Raw genomic sequence first — 19,241 nt, 5'->3', positions numbered from 1 at the left:
AACAGGCAGATGGGGCCTGGAAGTCCACAGTTGAATAACAGCCCGTAACAGGGTGATTATGGTGGGTTTTTTTCCTGCCTCTGTCTCCCAGCTTATGCAAGGCACGCAAAGTCCAGCAGCAGCTGAAAGTTAAAACCATGGGATCAACCTTTTATTTCTAGCCAGACAAGTGAGAAAGTGGGGGGCTTGGATGTTGAGGAGTGAGGGGGTCATCCCCATTGGTCTTTTTCTCCCCAGTTACCACATCTCCCCTGCAACCTCAGTGATGGCAGAGGCCTTCACTGAGAAATGGCCTGTGTCTCTGGACAAAGGAACAGGTTAAGAGGCTCCTATTGTCTGAAGAGTGTGGCGGCATGCCCGTTATTTTCCTTTCTTTTCTCTTGCTATTTAAATTGACAAGAACAGATACTACACTTGATCTTAGCCAAAAGGCTGAGATGAAATAGACAAAATAAACTTTAAGCTAAAATTACTGTCAAGTATAAATTTTACTAATCTAGTAATTCCAAAGGACCAAAGAGCAGGGCAGTGGCTTTATTGAGAACCCAGGATTTCCGAGTGTCCACCGTGCTCAGTCACTTTTAAATCATCAGCACAGCCCTATAATTCAGAGATTTAGGTGAAGTGACTTGCCCACCGTCACACAGCTAAGTGAGAGTCTTCTGGGACCAACGGTAACTTTTGCAAAGGCGTCTCTTGCTATACTTAATCACTGCCACCATCTGACACTCACATTCTTTCTTTTTATACTATTCTGTTTCCTTGGGTCAAAGAATCCGACCCCTGAATTAAGGTTAAATAGGAATTAGTGGCAGATCAAAAGCCAAAATCGCTTCAAGATATTCTTTTAATTCCCCCAAGTAATGCCTTTAGTCACAAAAATATAGAACAATATAGAAAATTACAAGTCAAGTGACCTTAGTGTTCACAGGCAAGCACTAATACATTTTAATGTACCATGATCATATTAAAATAGAAATAACTATGAAACATTTTCTGCGGAGAAGCAGCCCCTGCAGCAGGCAGCAGAAAGGGACAGGAAGGCTGCATGGTGCCCAGGCCCCCAATGGCCTAGGTCTCATGCTGCAGCTCACTGTTGATGCGCCGGAACGCTGCTTCCTTCTCGGAGTCTAGGTCTTCAGCGGCGACAGGGAAACCCAGCTCAGGGCCTGGGGGCAGCCTCAGAGGCTCCCCTTGCCGGTGCGGCAGCAGAGGAATCCTGCGTTTTCGGGCCCTGGGACTGTCAGATGTGCGGGAGCCCTTCCTCCAGGGCCCTTTCTGCCCTCTTGTTGCCTCTGCATCTTTGTCAGGCTGGTTTTTCCTCTGGGAAACCACCGGAGCTGCAGAGGGCGACGGAGGGCCCTCCTCGCTCCCTGTCTTCGCAGACTTCTGGGGCAGCCCTTGCGGTATGGCGGGACCCCTCCTTCTCTTCACTGGTGGGAAACCTCGGGTGGAGCTCTATGAGCTCGTGATGGCGTTTCTTTGGGGACAGGAGCTCATACAAGTGGTCTACAGTTTCCTGGCGGATCTGTCCTCTGCCCACTTGGCGTGGAGGTCTCTCTGCAGAGGTCCAGGCCTGGGCACGAAGAAAGAGCCCCCCAGGGGCCTAAATGCAGATCGTGCGCCCCCGGTGTCATCGGGGCCGCTTCTCTGGTCTTCGTTCCTCCCTGTGACTGTGGGGACTTCCTCCTGCTCGGTCATCCCCTGCCCGCTCTCTCCCAGGGCCCTCAACACCGTCTTCTCTGTGCTGTAGTTCGGGACACAGCTGGGTGTCGTGGCCGGCACTGGCTGCCCCCGCGCCACACTGACAGTGACTGTGTCCACTGCGGACACTGAGCTGCGGGACGTCGTGGAGCTGCGAGCACCCATCACCGCCTTCTTCCGATGGCCTCGCCGGCAGATGGAGATAAGGACCCCCAGAAAGGAGCGCAGGTTCTGCGGGATGGTAGAATGGGGTCTCAGAGACTCTGTGGCAAAGTGCAGATGCAGAGTCACTGGACACTTGTGGGCTGGCCTGCGAGTGGATAGCCGGCCATAGACAGCTGGGTGACCCGGGCCGGCCACGGGAAGTCGGTGGGCGCGGGGAGCGGGCTGGGGGCAGCCGAACCCTCCTGGCAGGTGCTGGTCCCCCAGTGCCCGGGCCGGGGGTGAGGGGCAGGGCCTACCTAAGTAACTGCTCCTAGAGAACTTGGGTGAGGTCGGTCCTTGGATAGAGAGCTGGGCTCCGAGCACTCTCCTTCAGCTGCCAACTCGGCCAAACGCGGAGTGCGCTCTCTTTGGCCTGTTGCTGGGATGCAACTCTGAAACCTGTGAGCGAACAATGGGCGTGCGTTGGCGGGGCGCAAAAGTTTAGGGAGGGGTGGCGCATGCGCAGAGTACACGTCAGGCCCTGGGGCGCACAGGTGAGGATGCGCGCCCCTGGACCGTCTAGCGCTTCTGAATCTCCCGGGGGTCTGAGGGCTGGAGGTGTTTGCCTTGAGGGTGATGAGCTTCTTGTCAGGACAGCTGGCCCTTCTCCCCCGGCCGGCTCTAACTCTACAGGATGGGTCCCCGGCCACCAGAGCAGGAAAGCTGGAGAGCAGGGTACCTGGCTCAGCAGCCGACGCCCGAGGTGGCAGATTTGGCATCAGCGCCTGTGCGTCCGCCTGCCCTCCCACCTGGTAACATTGGAGGAGAGAGCCGCTAAGAACAGAAGTGCAAAAAAAAAAAAAAAAAAAAACCAGAAGTGCCCAAGCCAACCAGATCCTGCTGGGGTGACAACTGAAGGGGGATAAATGACTGAACAAAAATTAAGTCTCAGAGACATATGAAACAATATTGCAAGTTCTAACTTTTGTGCCGTTGGAGGGTCTGAAGGAAAGGTGCAGAAGAAAATATATGAGGAAAAGAATAGTTGAAAACGTCACTGATTTCAAGACACAGACCTAAGCTCAGAAAGCCTCACCCTGACACACAACCTGATAAAAAAGCCAAGGTGAAGAATAATCTTGTATAACCGACCTGTTATACATCACAGAATGTCAACTTGAAGGACTGTGATTTCTCATCAGAAAACAGAGACCAGAAAAGAATGGAATAACATCTTTAAAGTATTAAAGGAAAAGACCAACCAGGATATGATATCCTTAAAGCAAGGATATCCTTAAAGACTGAAAGCCAAACAAAAGCCAAAATGAAGTCTGATGGAGATGAGAGAAAACTAAGAGAATTCATCACCAGACAATTTGCTATAACAATATTACATGAAAGGAACTTCTTCAGGCTGAAGTGAAATGACACAAGAAAGAAGTAAGCTTGCAACTTTAGGAACAAAGGAAGGGCAACAAAAATGGCAAGTATCTGGAAAAATTATCCTCTTACATTATTTTATATATGTATGACTTTTTTTTTCTTTGGCCACGCCTGCGTGGCCTGCGGGATCTTAGTTCCCCTACCAGGGACTGAACCCGGGGCCCCAGCAGTGAAAGTGCTGAGTCCTAACCACTGGACCGCCAGGGAATTCCCTGTATATGTATGAAAAAAGGATACCACAGTCTCAGAGGGTGGCGTTGACGTCATATAAAGGTGACACATATGACAGCTATAACAAAGAGTGGAAGGTAAAAGAATCTATATGGATATAAGCCTTCTGAATTTTATTTAATTGGTAAAATATTAACTCTAGACTGTGAAACAATATGTATACATAGTGTTATTCCAAGAACAATTAAAAAATGACAAACTCAAGAAAATTGGATAACCTCAATAGTCCTATATTTAGGAATTGTGGACAAGATAGCTAAAACATTCACATGTGTTTTGTGAAAAGTTTTTCTCTTGGTTAATTGCCTAGGAGTGGGTTTTTGGGTCATATGGTAAGTATGGCCCTCTCAACCAGCCCTGGTCACCACTTCAGGTGTCACCCCAGCAGGATCTGGATGGTGTGGGCACTTTCGTTCTTAGCGGCTCTCCCCTCCAGTGCCTCCAGGGGAAAGGGCAGGAGGACGCAGAGGCGCTGCTGCCAAAGCTGCCGCCTCTTGTGGGAGCTGCACAGCCAGCAACCTTGCTCCACTTTGCTGGGCGGGGATCCCGTCCAGTACAGTTATTTACCCCGACAGCACTGGGGCACGGCCAGGGGAGAAGGGCCAGCTGTCCTGCCAAGAAGCTCATCACCCTCAAGGCAAACACCTCCAGCCCTCAGACCCCCGGGAGATTCAGAAGCGCTAGACGGTCCAGGGGCGCGCATCCTCACCTGTGCGCCCCAGGGCCTGACGTGTACTCTGCGCATGCGCCACCCCTCCCTAAACTTTTGCGCCCCGCCAACACATGCCCATTGTTCGCTCACAGGTTTCAGAGTATAAAAAGGCAACAGGCCAAAGAGAGCGCACTCCGCGTTTGGCCGAGTTGGCAGCTGAAGGAGAGTGCTCGGAGCCCAGCTCTCTATCCAGGGACCGACCTCACCCAAGTTCTCTAGGAGCAGTTACTTAGGTAGGCCCTGCCCCTCACCCTCACACCGGGCACTGGGGGACCAGCACCTGCCAGGAGGGCTCGGCTGCCCCAGCCCGCTCCCCGCGCCCACCGACTTCCCGTGGCCGGCCCGGGTCACCCAGCTGTCTATGGCCGGCTATCCACTCGCAGGCCAGCCCACAAGTGTCCAGTGACTCTGCATCTGCACTTTGCCACAGAGTCTCTGAGACCCCATTCTACCATCCCGCAGACGCTGCACTCCTTATGGGGATCCTTATCTCCATCTTCAGGCGAGGCCATCGGAAGAAGGCAGAGATGGGTGCTCGCACCTCCACGACATCCCGCAGCTCAGTGTCCGCAGTGCACACAGTCACTGTCAGTGTGGCGCGGGGGCAGCCAGTGCCGGCCACGACACCCAGCTGTGTCCCGAACTACCACTATAGCACAGAGAAGACGGTGTTGAGGGCCCTGGGAGAGAGCGGGCAGGGGATGACCGAGCAGGAGGAAGTCCCCACAGTCACAGGGAGGAACGAAGACCAGAGAAGCGGCCCCGATGACACCGGGGGCGCACGATCTGCATTTAGGCCCCTGGGGGGCTCTTTCTTCGTGCCCAGGCCTGGACCTCTGCAGAGAGACCTCCACGCCAAGTGGGCAGAGGACAGATCCGCCAGGAAACAGCAGACCTCTTGTATGAGCTCCTGCCCCCAAAGAAACGCCATCACGAGCTCATATAGCTCCACCCGAGGTTTCCTGCCAGTGGAAAGAAGGAGGGGTCCCGCCATACCGCAAGGGCTGCCCCAGAAGTCTGCGAAGACAGGGGGCGAGGAGGGCCCTCCGTCGCCATCTGCAGCTCCGGTGGTTTACCAGCGGAAAAGCCAGCCTGACAAAAATGCAGAGGCAGCAAGAGGGCAGAAAGGGCCCTGGAGGAAGGGCTCCCGCACATCTGACAGTCCCAGGCCCCGAAAACGCAGGATTCCTCTGCTGCCGCACAGGCGAGGGGAGCCTCTGAGGCTGCCCCCAGCCCCTGAGCCGGGTTTCCGGGTCACCGCCGAAGACCTAGACTCGGAGAAGGAAGCAGCGTTCCGGCGCATCAACAGTGCGCTGCGGGATGAGACCTATGCCATCGAGGACCTGGGCAGCTCTCCCCAGCTCTTCCCCAAGAAACGGAAAGCTCCAGCCTTTTCCTCTGCTCCAAGCCCCCCAGCTTTGGGCGGCCCCGCACAAGCATCTTCAATTTCATCATCCACAACTTCCACCGTGGGCACCCATGCCAGCACACAGCTGGGTTTGGGGAGCAGAGCGGCTGCCCTAGATCTGAGCTGCATGTTTGCAGCTCTCAGAGTTACGGCAAGAAAGAGGGGGCCCCCGAGCACCACACACAGCAATGGGGGCAGCGTGGACCTGAACTCCTGGGGCCCTCCTCACCAGAGCCACCCCATGGTGACCATGGGACCCAGCCCTAATAAGAAGCCTAGGTTTGGAGGCACTACTGCCCCCATCTTACATCACATCCCTGGGGGCGCACCCAGGCAGGGCCCCCCTACTTCCAGCGGAGGGCGCAGCCCATGCCCAGCCAAGGCTGACTTTAGGGGTGTGTCGGTTCCGGCCTCTACTCCTATCAGCCTCAGCTCCGCAGTGGGCACAGCAATGTGCAGCCTTGCTCTTAGGGCCCCCTCATCACCTGCCCAGGGCTTGGCTGGACAAAAAACCACTGGGCCATGGAGCAAGTCATTCTCCTCCAGGTCGCGATTCATTACCTTGGGGTTTAAGAGGAGGAAGTTGGCCTGAGCCAATAATTTTGGGGCGAGGCCATCAGTGTCCACCTCCTCCCAGGCTGGGCCTCGTGTGGACCCTGTTTCGATGTGAAACTTATAATAAAGCTTTGTTCTTGTTCTTTTGCATAATCCTCACGTGTCTGTGATCTGTAGATCAAGTGTGGAAAAGCACTGGCTTGTATGAGTGGTAACATGGAAAGCCAGACCTGTTTACAGTTTCCTGTGACCCTGCTCATGGGTTGTGAAGAGTAGCACAACAAGATGGCTACAAGGGCCCTATATTAAAAGTGTGTTTTGAGTTTAAACGATGCAGCCCGGAATAAAATGGGCCCAGAGGGAGGGGTAAACAGGGAGGGTCATCCTTGTCTGTTGTAATTGCTGCTTCCCACCCATCTCTCTGGCCTGGAGGGGGCTGGGTCATCCCGAGCACACACCAGCCGCCCATACTCTACACGTTTAGTATTTTCTAATGTAGCAGTTTCTTTGACTTTTTTTGTTTTGCTTTAATAAGTCTTAGGCAAATCATTTACATGCACATCTCACTCAGAGAGTATATGTCCATACAACCTAAAGCAATCTACAGATCCAGTGCAATCCCTATCAAAATTCCCATGACATTTTTTACATAAATAGGAAGAACAATCCTAAAATTCGTATGGAACTGCAACAGACTTCAAAAGCCACAGCAATCCTGAGAAAGAAGAACAAAGCTGGAGGCAACACTTTTCCTGATTTCAAATTATACTACAAAGCTAGAGTAATCAAAATAGTATGGTACTGGCATGAAAACAGACACATACACCAATGCAACAGAATCAAGAGCCGAGAAATAAATCCACACACATACAGGCAACTAATTGACAGGGATCCAAGAATACTCAACAGGGAAAAGATAGTCTCTTCAGTAAATGGTGTTGGGAAAACTGGATACCCACATGCAAAACAAAGAAAGTGGACCCCTATCTTACACCATTTGTAAAAATTAACTTGAAATGGATTAAAGACTTAAATGTAAGACCTGAAACTGTAAAACTCCTAGAAGAGAACATAAAGAGAAAGCTCCTTAACATTGGTCTTGGTGATGATTTTTTGGGTATGACAACAAAACCACAAGCAACAAAAACAAAAAGCAACCAATGGGACTACATCAAACTAAAAAGCTCCTGGAGAGCAAAAGAAACAATCAACAAAATGAAAAGGCAACCTAGGAATGGGAAAAAATATTTGCAAACCACATGTATGATAAGAGGTTAATATCCAAAATCTATAAGGAATTCAAACAACTCCATAGCAACAAACAAACAAACAAACAAAAGCAAATAATCTGATTCTAAAATAGGCAAAGCAGGGGACTTCCCTGGTGGTCCAGTGGTTAAGACTCCACACTTCTACTGCAGGGGGCATGGGTTTGATCCCTGGTCAGGGAATTAAGGCCCGCATGTCATGCAGTGTGTGTAAAAAAATAAAATAAAATAGGCAAAGCAAGACTAGGAAACAACTAAGTGTCCAACAGGTGAATGGATAAAGAAAATGTGACATATAGATATAGATAGATAGATAGATAGATAGATAGATAGATATAGATAGATAGATAGATAGATGATGGAATTTTATTCAGCCACATGAAAAGAAGGAAATCTGCCATTTGTGACAACACAGATAGACCTTGAGGGCATTATGCTAAGTGCATTAAGTCAGAGGGCGAAACATAAATACTGTATGAGATCACTTATATGTGGAATCTTTAAAAACAAAGAAGAAACAACTCACAGATACATAGACTAGACTGGTTGCCAGAGGTGGGAGGTGGGTGAAATAGCTGAAAGTGGTCCAAAGGTACAAACTTCAAGTTATAAGATAAATAAGTCCTGGGGATGTCATGTATAGTGTAGTGACTATAGCTAACAATATTGTTGTGTATTTGAAAGTTGCTAAGAGAGTAGATCTTAAAAGCTCTCATCACAAGAAAAAAATAATTTGTTACTGTGAGTGGTGATGTATGAAAAGCCATGGAAGAAGCTTAAATGCATATTGCTAGTTGAAAGAAACCAGTCTGAAAAGACTACACACTGGATGATTCCAACCATATGACATTCTGGGAAAGGCAAAACTATGAAAACAAGAGGACATGTGACCCCAGTGGACACCACTGTCTCTCCTTTCAGGAGCCTCCACGTGCTGGAGACCTTCCCTCCTGAGATCCAGGTCTTCATGAAGGACTCCAGCGGCCAGGGCAAGCCTTACGCCATTGACCCTGATGACTCCATCCATGACTTGAAAGAGAAGATTGAAGAGGCTGGAGGACCTTACATGGAGGATCAGATACTCAGGTTCTGGGGCCAGAAACTGTGGAATCAATAGCTTCTCAGACTGCACATCAAGGATTGTGACACCATCATGCTCGTTAAGAGAGGTCCCACATCCCCACGAGTGCCAAGATCAGGCTGTTCATTTTGTAGACTTCTATGGTCATGTCCCCCTAGCTCACCCCTTTCTACCCAGACCACTGTGCTCTTTCTGAAGCATAAATAGAAACAGAATCCTCCCCTGCTTAAAATTCTCCAATGGCTCCTATTACCTACAGAATCAAGTTCAAGTTCCTTTGCTGGGCATTCAGGGTTCTTGACCATTTAGCTCTTGCTGACCTCTCAGTCTCTCCTCGTCACTCTCAAAACATACCAGACGTGGCCAAACATTTGCAATTCCAGAACACTGAATGCTGGCTCACAACTCCATAACTTTGAGTCAACTGTCCTTCTCCCCCATGTTGTCACTTTTCAAAGCTCAAACCTCTAAGTTATTGATTCTCAAAAGTACGGACCCCAGACCAGCAGAATCAACATCATCTGGGAACCTCTTTGAAATAAAAATTCTCAGCAGCTAGCCCAGAATTACCTGAGTTAGGTTCTCTGGTAGTGGGACTCAGCAATCTGTGTCTTAACAAGCCTACCAAGTAATTCTGAGCAAATATGGAAGTTCCAGGGAGTTAACACCCCAGGGGTTAAGCCTCGGCCCATTGAAAGACAGGAACCAGCAAGTGCAGTGAGTGCATACTCCCCTCCTCCACCTCTCAGGTGAATAATTTTGAGGCACGTTCTGCATTGCTCCTTAGAGGGTCCCCAGTGGGATCAAAGCTCAGCTGCCCACAGTAGTGATCAATTTCATGATATTTCTTGGACTGTTTTTTCCTCCTTCTCAATCCCCCACACCTGTCCCTTGGGATCATTTCCCAAAACAAGTCTCATGCAAATCCTTGTCTCAGGCTCTGCATTTGGAGGAACACAAGCTAAGAGAAAACCTATCTTTATGTATCTTCCTCCTTCCTAAAACCCAGCCCACACCCTTCCTAACTACTAGCTCTTCCCCCACTGCCATAGAAATGTGCCCAACTGCGTGGCATTTCTACAAACCATAAAACCAATACACAATAGACTGCATGTTCCCTTTTTTTTTTTTTTTGCGGTACGCAGGCCTCTCACTGTTGTGGCCTCTCCTGTCCGGACGCGCAGTCTCAGCGGCCATGGTTCACAGGCCTAGCCGCTCCGCGGCGTGTGAGATCTTCCCGGACCAGGGCACGAACCCGTGTCCCCTGCATCGGCAGGCAGACTCCCAACCACTGCGCCACCAGGGAAGCTCCATATTCCCTTTTTAAATCGTTTTTTTTTCTTTTTGTGGCCACACTGCGAGGCCTGAAGGTTCCTAAATACCAGACAAGGGATTGAACCCTGGTCCCTGGCAGTGAAAGCCCAGAGTCCCAACCGCTGGACTGCCAGGGAATTCCTCCTTTCGAAATCTTGTAAGCTGCTGAACTCCCAGATATCTCATGAAAATGAATAATGAAATGAATCAAAACTAATATGTAAAGTCTATTGAGCAAAGTGGTGGCTACCAGTGGGGAGAAGGAAATGGGGAGAGGCAAAATAGGAGGACGGGATTAAGAGGTACAAACTACTGTGTATAAACTAGATAAGCTACAAGGACATATTATACAGCACAGGGAATAGAGCCAATATATTATAATAACTTTAGTTTTTCAAAGGTTTATTTATTTATTTATTTATTTATTTTATTTTTGGCTGCATTGGGTCTTAGTTGCGAGACGCAGGATCTTCATTGAGGCATGTGGGATCTTTCATTGCAGCACGTGGGCTGTTCGTTGTGGTGTGGAGGTTTCTCTCTAGTTGTGGCCTGCATGCTCCAGGGCACATGGGCTCAGTAGTTGTGGCACGCGGGCTTAGTTGCCCTGCCACCTGTAGGATCTTAGTTCCCCGACCAGGGATCAGACCTGTGTCCCCTGAATTGGAAGGCAGATTCTTTACCACTGGATCACCAGGGAAGTGCCTATAATAACTTTAAATGGAGTATAACCTGTAAAAATATTGAATAACCATGTTGTACACCTGAAACCGATATAGTGTTGTAAATCAATTATATTTCAAAAAAAATGTTTTAAACTAAGGTGTAAGGTCTGAATGTTTGAATAACTTTTGTTTGAACAACTTTTATATTGCCTTGAAGCTCATTATCTGTCATTATAAACATAGGACAACTGTTTGGAATCTCACTTTATTGTTGACTTTGGTTTGCGAAATTGCCACTGCTCTTTAAACAGTTATAATATAGGACTGTTTAAGGACCAGGCACTACCAAACTTTGAAAATATGGAGACTTTTAGAATCTATGTAATTAAAAATGTGATTCTTTCCGTTTGGGGTTAGCCAGTTGGAAAGTTTAAATTGAAACGTGTCATGATTGAGGGTTTTTTTTTTCCCCCAAATGGTATTTAAGACAACAAACACCCTCCACCCCACCACTTCCTCCAGCTAACACCTGGTCTTTCTCCTCCCTTTCACAACAAAGTTCTTGAAAGTGTTATCTACACTCCTGGTCTCCATCCTCCTCACCCAACTTACTCTTCAACCCCGCACCTAAGATCTGGCTTCTGCTCCCAGCTCTCCCTTACATTTCACCCACAATGGTCACCAGTAGCCTCTTGGGTGCTTCTCAGACCTATATTCCTGAACTTATCGGAAGCATTAGGCAATGTGGACAACTATTTTAAGCTCTCTGGCTTAAACAGCCACCCTTGTAGACCTCCCCACTTCCCACTCCTCCTTGTATCTTCCTCCCTTTGTTAATAGTACCCTCCATCCATTACCCAGGTACCCAAGCCAGAGAGCTGATAGCCATCCTGTCTTTTCCCTCACCTCCTACCTGTAGTCACCAAGTCCTGTTCACCCTTCCCCCAAGGTAGACCTAGAATCCCATCCCTTCTCCAGCCAAGTCCGGGTCACCTTCCCTCTCACCTGGATCACTGTACAGTGTCCTGACACGTCTCCCTACATATCTACCCCTGCCCCCTGCAATCCATCCTCCCCACAGAAGCAGCCAGACCAATCTTTCCAGAATGGTCCTTTCACCTCTGGTCGCTCCTCTGATTTGCCACTGCCCTCAGGACAAAGTCAGCGCAGATTCACCTGATATGTGACCCAGTGGATCACTTTCTCTTTCCTAGAACAATGTTTCCACTTGGCTATCAAAACACACTCCTGATTTTTCTTCCACCTCCCTGGCTACTCCTTCGCATTCTTGTTTGCCGGATGCTCTCCCCAATCACTGAATACTATTAAGTGTTTCAGGGCCCAGTCACTGGTCCTTTTCTTGCCTTGCTCTATACTCATTCCCTTGGTGAACCCATCCAGCCTCATGGCTTTAAATATATCTATGCTGGTAATTTGTATCTCAACCCCAGACTTTGTCCCTGAAATCCAGACTCAAATATGCAACTCCCTAGCCAACTCGGATCTCACTAGACACTCAAGTTTGCTTCCAAAGCCGAGCTCCCGACCTTCATGCCTACACTGTGCCCTGGCCCAGTCTTTCCCTTCTCAGTTAAGGACAATTCTATCCTTCCAGTGCTAAGGCCAAAAGCCTTAGAGTGGTCCTTGACTCTAATTTTTCTCTCACATCACACTCTATCCTTTAGCAAGACCTGTTTATACTCAAAATATAGCCAGTGAAATGATATGAGGTCTGGGATTCACTTCCAAATAATACAGGAGGGGAGATGTGGATGGAGATATCATTGAAACAAGATTGTCTGTAGGTTGGGACTTCCCTGGTGGTCCAGTGGTTAGGACTCTGTGCTTCTACTGCAGGGGGCATGGGTTCAATCCCTGGTTGGGGAACTAAGATCCCGCGTGCCGGGTGGCCAATAAAAATAAAAATGGGCAGAAGACCTGAATAAACATTTAAAAAACTGTCTACAGGTTGATAATTGTTGAAGATGGGGGATGGTGCGTGGAGGTTCATTGTATTATTCTACTTTTGTTCATGGTTTGAAATTTTCCATAATAAGAAAATTGAATCATACCACTTCTCCCTACCTTTCACTGCTACCATTCTGATCCAAGGCGCCATATCTCTTGCCTGGACTGTTGCAGTAGCTTCTTAACTGAATTCCTGCTTCTGCTCTCACCTCCACTCCCCACCTTCTGCTTTTAATCCAATCTTCCCACGAACAGCCAGTGTGATACCGTTAAAATGAAAGCCCATCCATGTCCCTCTTCTGCTTGGAACTCCCCAGTGGCTCCCCATTTCAATCAGAGTAAAAGCCAAAGTCTTAGTAGTCTTCAAGATCCTACACAATTTGCCCCCTACCCTTGTACTCAAACCTCATCCCCTCCCACTCTCCCCCTTTGATCATTCCATTCCAGTCACACTGCTATTCCTCAATCCCACCAGGCATACTGCCGCCACAGGGCCTTTGCACTTGCTGTTCCTTCTCCCATTCTTTTTTAATTTTTTAAATTTATTTTATTATTTTTTTAATTTTTGGCTCAGCCGGGTCTCAGTCGCGGCACACGGGATCTTTCGTTGGGGCGTGTGGACTTCTTAGTTGCCGCATACAGACTCTTAGCTGCGGCATGCATGTGGAATTTAGTTCCCTGATCGGGGATCGAACCTGGGTCCCCTGCATTGGGAGAGTGGAGTCTTACCCACTGGACCACTAGGGAAGTCCCACTTTCTCTCATTCTTCCCTCTGACATACATACCACTCACTCTTTGCCTCCTTCATGTCTTTGCTCAAATGTCTCCTTTTCAGACCTTCCCTAGCCACCTTTCTTGAGACTGAACCCCTGAACATTGCCACTTCTCACCGCCCCCCACACACGTAGTCAGTACCTTTTAACCTCTTTCCCTGCTTTATTTTCCTGATTAGCACTTATCACCGTCTTAATTATTATCATGTTACTTATTTATCCTGTTGATTATCTGTCTCCACCATTAGAGTGTTAGCTCTCTGCAGTCCGAGAATTTTGCCTATTCACTGCTGTATCCCCAGGACACCTGCCTGGCACATAGCGGGCACTCAACAAATGTTTGTTGAATGAATGAATGAATGGCATTCCGAGTTTCAATCCCTGCCCACCTGTCCAGGCACAGCTCTCCCCTCTCCCCTCCCTGCCCTCCATGCCAACGTGGATCTGACAGCCGAGTCCTGGCACATAGCAGGATGATTCACACTTCTCAGCCTTATCCTGTCTTGTGCCCTCTGTCTCGTGGCCGCATTCCCAGTCTTTTAAGACTCATCTCAAGCAGGTGTTCACTGACACCACAGGTGACCCCAAAGAAACTCTTCTGCCTGAATTTCCACTAGGTTTCTGTGCCCTCTTTTCTCCTAGTACACAGGACACTGGACTCTCTGTGTCTCCTCTGTCTCCCCCACTGCTCTGGGAGCCCCTGGGGCAGGAACCACGTCTTACATTGTCTTCTTAGCACAATGTCTGGCACCCAGCCAGCACTCAATAGATGTGCAGTGAACGAATAACAATACTTGCATTTACTTAATGTTTTCTCTGCTAAATATTCTCTCGCTTAATCCACACAACCTATGGGGTAGGTATTCTTCTTAAACCCATTTTAAGGATTATTTCTGTGAGGGTCAGAGAGGTTAATAGTCTGGCAAAGGGCAGACTGGAATTCCAGATTTTGTTCTGTGGAACCCTAGAATTCCCACTGTTCAACCCAACCTCCAGCGAGTGCCTGCTCTTACTGAGCCTGTTTCGGGTGACAAGGTTGTGGGGATGGGATTGGTGGATACCATCCAACCCCCATCTCCTGGGGGAGTTGCCTTTCCCAGGGCCATCCTCAAGCCAGTTTCAGTTTCCAAGTTGTAAAAGGGAAACTAAGAGGTGAGAAACGAAACCTACAGCAGAAAGGGTGACTAAAAGCTCCGCCTGTTAAGGTGGTTTCACCCAGTGTCCCTCGGTACCCCAGCTGCAGTGAACGGCCTCCAGGAAGAGGATCCCCTGGTCAGCCAGACACCCCTTGTTTCCTCTCCACTCTGGTCCTTTGTTCCACAGGGTGCTGGAGGTCAGCTGAGGAGGAGTCCCCTTAAAGAAGAGTGTGTGTGCCAGGAGCTGGGTAGGTGTGTGGGTATAGATCTAGCCACCAGTGGTACTCTCAAGACAGAGATGGCAGTGCCCCCGGAGCTCTTTGTCACTCCAGCTTCCAGGCTGAACTCCTTCGTGGCTCACTGCCTGCATCCCAGCCAGAAATGGAAAAAAGAGGTGTTGGAGACTGTGCAGACCGTGGAGCAGTTCCTGAGGGAGCAGAGCTTCCAGGGGGAGCATGGGCTGGACCAGGAATCGGGGGTGCTGAAGGTGGTCAAGGTGAGACTGGTTCCCTCCATCCCCAGGCCAGGGCTGGGCAAAATGCAGCTTGTGGGTCTACATCCCTGAGGATGCTGGGACCTGTTGCCTCATTATCTCTAGCCCATGCTACTGACATCTCAAGACACTCCATCCCAATGCACTGCTGCCTTGAGCAGAGCAAGTCCAGTAAGGAAGCTAATAATAATAGTGTACTTTTCTGGATGCACTAGCCTAACCCCTTAACATGTATTATGTCTAATTTGTGTACCCTGTGAGGTATGTACTATTCTTTTCCCATTTTACAGATGAGCAGAATGGAAACTCAGTGATTTAAGATCCATAATGACCAAACGCAATGCAAGGTCTCTGATTGGATCTTGGTGTGAATGGACCATCTGTAAAATATAATTTGGGAACAATTGGGGAAATTTCAATATGGCCAGAATATTAAATAATATATATATATAAGGGAATTGTTTTTTTAATATTTATTTATTTTATTTATTTATTTTCTTGGCTGCGTCAGGTCTTAGTTGTGGCAATGTGGGATCTTTTGTTGCAGCGTGCGGGCTCGGGCTTCTCTCTAGTTGTGGCGTGCGGGTTTTCTCTCCCTAGTTGTGGCGCGTGGGTTCCAGGGTGTGTGGGCTCTGTAGTTTGCGGCACACGGGCTCTCTAGTTGAGGCATGGGAGCTCAGTAGTTGTGGCACACGGGTTTAGTTGCCCTGCAGCATGTGGGATCTTCATTCCCTGACCAGGGATCGAACCCAAGTCCCCTGCATTGGAAGGTGGATTCTTTACCACCGGACCACCAGAGAAGTCCCAGGGAACTGTTTTTTTGAGGCATAATAGTTTTGTGGTTATGGGGGAAAATGTTCTGTTTTGTTGGACACAAATGCTAAAGTACTTAGGGACAATGGTCCTTAGCGTCTGTAATTTACTTTAAAGTGGCTTAGTTGAAGCAAATATGGCAGAGTTTAGACTTGTTGAATCTGGGCGGATGTATAAGTGTTCATTGTATTCTCTTTCTATTTTTCTGTTTAAAATTTTTGATAATGGAAATTTTTTTTAATGGAAGCTCAGAGAAATGAGGTCACTTGCCCAAGGTCACACAGCTAGTGGTGAAGCTGGGATTTCACCCAGGATCTATCTTACTCCACTCCAGGCTGCCCTCACTGAGCTTTTTTCCCCCAAGCCCTTCCTGCAGCTGCATCATGTCACCTCCTGTCCTAGCTAGGATAATAATGCAAGAGGGTCAAAACTAGAAAGGTGTGATGAGAAAAACAACTTTGAGGAAACCAATTTTGTTTTTCTGAGTGGCTGCCTAGGCATTTTACAGTATGGTGACCCTACTAACACCAAAAGTTCAGAGTCTAGACTTTTAGATAGGTTTAGGGTATCCCCACAGGTTCCTGCTTTGCCTTCCCCGGTGGAACCTTTTAATATAACCACTGAGTGGGCTTCCCTGGTGGTCCAGTGGTTAAGACTCTGAGCTTCCACTGCAGCGGGCATGGGTTCGATCCCTGGTCAGGGAAGTTCTGCATGCCACACTGTGTGGCCAAAAAACATAAATAAATAAAATTTTTTAAAAATGTAGAGCTAAGCGGGTTTTAAATAAAATTTTTTAATGTAAATTGATACAGCCACTATGGAGAACAGTATGGAGGTTCCTTAAAAAACTACAGATAGAACTACCATACGACCCAGCAATCCCACTACTGGGCATATACCCTGAGAAAACCATAATTCAAAAAGAGTCATGTACCAAAATGTTCATTACAGCTCTATTTACAATAGCCAGGACATGGAAGCAACCTAAGTGTTCATCAACAGATGAATACATAAAGAAGATGTGGCACATATATACAATGGAATATTACTCAGCCATAAAAAGAAACGAAATTGAGTTATTTGTAGTGAGGTGGATGGACCTAGAGTCTGTCATACAGAGTGAAGTAAGTCAGAAAGAGAAAAACAAATACCGTATGCTAACACATATATACGGAATCTAAGGGGAAAAAAAAAAAGAAGGTCATGAAGAACGTACGGGTAAGACAGGAATAAAGACACAAACCTACTAGAGAATGGACTTGAGGATATGGGGAGGGGGAAGAGTAAGCTGTGACAAAGTGAGAGAGTGGCATGGACGTATATACACTACCAAACATAAAATAGATAGCTAGTGGGAAGCAGCCGCATGGCACAGGGAGATCAGCTCGGGGCTTTGTGACCACCTAGAGGGGTGGGATAGGGAAGGTGGGAGGGAGGGAAACGCAAGAGGGAAGAGATATGGGAACATATGTATATGTGTAACTGATTCACTTTGTTATTAAGCAGAAACTAACACACCATTGTAAAGCAATTATACTCCAATAAAGATGTTAAAAAAAAATAACCACTTAGAGTTAAGCCTGTGAAAAGTTAGTAGCCTCTGCCCCAATCACCTTGTAAGGACTAGGTGCTTGCTACCCTGCTCTAGCTCCTGCTGGCTTGTGACCTGGGGTGGAAGACTGCCCTTCCCCCGGCTCACTGTGTCCCCTTGCTTCTGGGATCTGTAAGTAATAAATCATTTTTTAAATTTTTTAAATTAATTTTTGTTGGAGCATAGCTGCTTTACAATGTTGTGTTGGTCTCTGCTGTACAGCAAAGTGAATCAGTTACACGTATACATCTACCCCTCCTTTTTAGATTTCTTTCTCACTTAGGTCACCACAGAGCATTGAGTAGAGTTCCCTGTGCTATGCAGTGGGTTCTCATTAGTTATCTATTTCTGAAAGTAATGAATCTTATGACGCTGCTCCCTTTGTGTGGGTGTATTGAAACTGCACCTTTCCTCCAAATGGCCCCGGGGGTTTCATTTCCCCACAGAGGGAGTTTGGGTGCTGAGGGAGCTACCTGCCCACCCTGTGTGGGCGGCTTGTGCCCCCGGCCAACGAGAAATGAACACTTTATTTGGGCTTTAAACCCTCCCCCAACCCCTGAAAATCTGGTAAGCTGTGCTGGTCCACAAGAGTGAATGCTTGTCCTTGGGTTTGAATAGGTTTGAACTGAAGCAAGTCATGAAGCCTGTTCTAGAACGCTCTTCCCTCTCTGCCTATATCTTACCACTGGAAAAGGTGGGAAGGGCAGCACAGGCACAGCCTTCAGCGGGATGGGCGCTGTGCCATTCCCAGCCCTCTCACATAGGACAGAAACGCCCCGCCCCCGCCAATTCCTGAGTTAAAGCCCTCACCTCTAATGTGACTGTATTAGGAAATAGGGTCTTTAAATTAAGGTTAAATAAAGTCATAATGGTGAAGCCCTAATCAGACTGGACTCGTGTCCTTATAAGAAGATAGAGACATCAGCGGCCTCTCTCTGTCCATACACACACACAGGTAAGACCATGTGAGAACTCAGTGAGAAGGCAGCTGTCTGCAAGCCAGGAAGAGAGGCCTCAGAAGAAAGCAACTCTGCTGGCACCTTGATTTTAGACTGCAGAATTCCAGAACTGCGAGAAAGGAAATTTCTGTTGTTCAAGCCTCCGGTCTCTAGTATTCTATTATGGCAGCCCAAGCAGACTAATGCACCATTTTATGTTGGCTTTTTTCCCCTATAACAGTAGACTAGCATCCTGGTCCCCAGGCCATTTTGGTGCAGTTAAATTCTTAAGGTAGCACTTACATCTCACCTCACACTGAAATAAATCCTTTTGTAGCACGTGAGTGGCACAGAGTGGAGCTTAAAAGATTTGGTGGGCCATCAGGCTCTCTCTAACCCACCCCTCGAGCCTGCCTTATACCATCTTCTTTGCTTCCCAGTCCAAACCCTGTGTTCCAGTCTTTTCCCTGTCCCCCATTTTTAGTGCCCACTCCTTCCTTGCCCAGTTGGAATTTTCTCTAGCTTCCATGCCGACTGTCCAAACCCCATCTGTTCTTCAGGGTCATCCTAAGCCTTACATCTTTGGGGTCTCTTCTCAACCTTCCAGCCAACCTCTGCATCACTCTGGTACTTCCTGCCTTTGCAGAAATTTAACAGAAAGAGGGGAGGGGATTGGAGGCACTGTGTCTAAGATCTCAGGTGGATGAGAGTCTTCCCTGCAAGCCAAGTGTCGGGCTGTAAACAATACCTTCAGGGCCTAAACAGTGAATAGAGGGATAGAAAGTGACTTGACTTTGGTGTATGTATGTGTTTATACCCATATATGTGAAGTCTGTGCTCTTGGAGTAGAGCCCCATTCATTTAGAGAAAAAAGAGCCTGCTCCAAATTCCCCATCTGGAACTAGCAATTTGTCCTTAATGAGGCACATGTATAACACAGGTTATAGATTAAGACTGACCTGAAGAGAGCACACTGACTTTCGTCTAAGCACGTCACACGTCAAAG

At 48.1% G+C, this 19,241-nt stretch overlaps 1 pseudogene; it reads right to left on the bottom strand.

Annotated features, from left to right (window-relative positions):
- Positions 1–338: 338 nt before the first annotated feature.
- LOC132597158 (U2 spliceosomal RNA) lies at positions 339–444 on the bottom strand (annotated as a pseudogene).
- Positions 445–19,241: the final 18,797 nt, after the last annotated feature.

The sequence above is a fragment of the Globicephala melas genome, chromosome 3 (assembly GCF_963455315.2).
Source record: "Globicephala melas chromosome 3, mGloMel1.2, whole genome shotgun sequence".
NCBI lineage: Eukaryota > Metazoa > Chordata > Mammalia > Artiodactyla > Delphinidae > Globicephala > Globicephala melas.
Note: the sequence above shows the minus strand (reverse complement) of the source record. Positions and strands in the feature narration are given on the sequence as shown.